The sequence below is a fragment of the Hyla sarda genome, chromosome 12, assembly GCF_029499605.1.
Source record: "Hyla sarda isolate aHylSar1 chromosome 12, aHylSar1.hap1, whole genome shotgun sequence".
Lineage (NCBI taxonomy): Eukaryota > Metazoa > Chordata > Amphibia > Anura > Hylidae > Hyla > Hyla sarda.
The window spans coordinates 74,063,218-74,065,686 of record NC_079200.1 but is presented as its reverse complement, the minus strand read 5'-3'; the positions used below and the strand labels follow the sequence as shown (position 1 = coordinate 74,065,686).

Here is a 2,469-nt window from a genome sequence, read left to right as displayed (position 1 = left end):
GTAATTCTTGCTACCTCTATACTGTAAATTGTAATACATCCGACAAAGCAGGAGGCCATGCTTACTTTCATGCCCACTTGACACCAAACTCCACCCACTAGACTTGCACAAAAAAAGTATAACTACTCATAGTCTGTGCCTGGCGTAGACAATATTAACTTCACCCCGATGTGTATAATTTATTTGTTTTATGTCGCATGTCACTTCACAGAATTCACCGTCCACAGATACACTTGCTCAGCTATTTCAATGTGCAAGTGCATTTCATTTTTGTCCCTGTTGTATATTCCTTTCTTCTGTACAAGCTCACTGTGGATTCTACTTCTACACAACCTCCTCCAAAAGTATAATCTGATCTGCACTTTCCGCAGTATGAAGCCGATGCGGGGGTCTGAAATCTTATAAGCAGACTGCTGGATCTCAAGCTTTGTTTCAACATCTAAGAAACTTGAAGTTTCATCCAGGATATGTAACATGATTTTCCGTGCAAGACCTCGAGCAAGGACAATGGCCCTTATTTACTAAGAGTGGAGTGTAGGTTTCTTTGTGGGTTTTAATTCCTTACAATTTATTTTCCACGGAATTTACTAAGGTTTCCCTACATTTTCCACTTTCCCTACATTTTGCTTTTTTTTACACATGTTCTGATCTGTCTGGTTTTCCTCATCTCAAATCCACCACATTTTATGTGGAAACCTTAGTAAATATGTAGGGTTTTTGTGAAAATGTCGGGAACCGGCCCCTTTTCGGAGACCATGCCCCTTTCCCAGCAGCACGCCCCTTTTTAATTTTTCTTAGCAAAATGGAGAGTTAGTTGCGGTTTTTCCAATTCTGGCGCAAAATCTGGCGCAGACAGAATTTCTGGAGCATTGCGACAGAATCTGGCGCAGAAAAAACGCCAAAACATGTCGGGTTTGCAATAGTAAATGAGGGCCAATATGTTGCTTTTGTCCAACCCCCAACTGAGCCCCACTTTCTCCAACATCTGTATCTTAGGCCTTCTCTAAGTTATAAATGAAGTTTTCAGCCTTCGCCTGCCTCAGCTGTTACTTGCTAGTCACTTTTGTCACTGAGACCATAGTTGATGTTTTCTTTTCTTGAGCCACCAGCGCCACTTTACTGTGCAGATCAAGTAGGATTTTCCCCACTCTGAGGCTCATATAATCTCTTCAGAAGTGACACACAGATTGTCTTGTCACCTTAGGAGGGCCCAACAAGAGCATTGTCTTTTCCAGAAGGAACACAGATCTAAACATTCTGCACAGCAGGGGTATCTGGGCAGGAGGGATAATAAAACTTAACATTCTTAAATTCAAAATCACCATGTAACAATTTTGCACAAAGTGATCCTGATGTGAAGATTTGAGGCATCCAATCCAGGTGCTGAGTTATTTCACTGAGCATGTGAATTAGACAGCGGGATAGAAGAACAAATGTTCATGACACTCAACTACTGATCCAAACTTGTTTAGTGGCAATCTAAGGCCCTGAGATGCAGAGAGTCAGAGAACAGCAGTTTCGCGGCTTTGCAACATTTTTATTTTAGCCCTTTAGAAAGCGGCAGCGCTAAGTTGTGAAACGGCCATCCTTTGATTCTCTGTACCTCAGACCCAAATTGCGAATAAACAAGATTGGATCAGCAGTTGCGTGCAACAGTGACTTTCGTTCTTCTATCCCGCTGGATGATTCTCTGTTTAGAGTCGCTAAACACCACAGGGAATTCTTGCCTTGTTGGGTCATCTGTGCTGATCACTGCTAAGACGGTACGTGGTGAGTTTAGTGCAGGTCTTATTTATCTTTTTTTCTATTGTTGGCATGTGAATTATAACCCGTATATAGTTATTAGACTCCATCTGGTAGATGATGAAAGAAACCACTGCCTTAGTGCTTATCTCTTCTTTAAGGATTAATGTTTGTCCATAGCATAACACTGTAACCAGCGCTACAAGAGTAATGATCCTTATTATCAGCAGGTACAGAGCTCTAACCTTGTCCCTCGTTTTTTTTTTTTAGAGACTCTTCATTTCTGTTCACCTCTTCTTTAGCAACAAAACGTTGCACTATTTTACTGACTAGACAATCTCTTTTGCTAGAACCAGCAGTAGAAAACTGCCCCCTGTGCAAGATCTTCATATTTGTTTTATGTGCTCTGTACAATGGAAATGAATGGCATGCTGAGTTGCCAAGATGGAGATAACATGAATTAATAATACAATATATTTTATAAATGTCCCCAGTGTATATTCACATTGCCAAAGAAGGCAATGTCCTGTTTAATAAAAGCATGGAAAAAAAGAACACACAAAATGCCTAGTGAGACGAAAGAGGGAGAATATGAAAAGTTCCCCTTTGTAGCCTGTGGAAACCGATCTTGAGATAATCAACACAGCTTTATAAATTATAGCTGCAAGGAATTCTGTCTCCTTGTAGTGCAATGAAATGTCAATCATGTGTCCTGGACATTAGGAA

At 40.6% G+C, this 2,469-nt stretch overlaps 1 pseudogene; it reads right to left on the bottom strand.

Moving 5' to 3' along the window:
• Positions 1-200: 200 nt before the first annotated feature.
• LOC130296300 (antigen peptide transporter 2-like) lies at positions 201-2,133 on the bottom strand (annotated as a pseudogene).
• Positions 2,134-2,469: the final 336 nt, after the last annotated feature.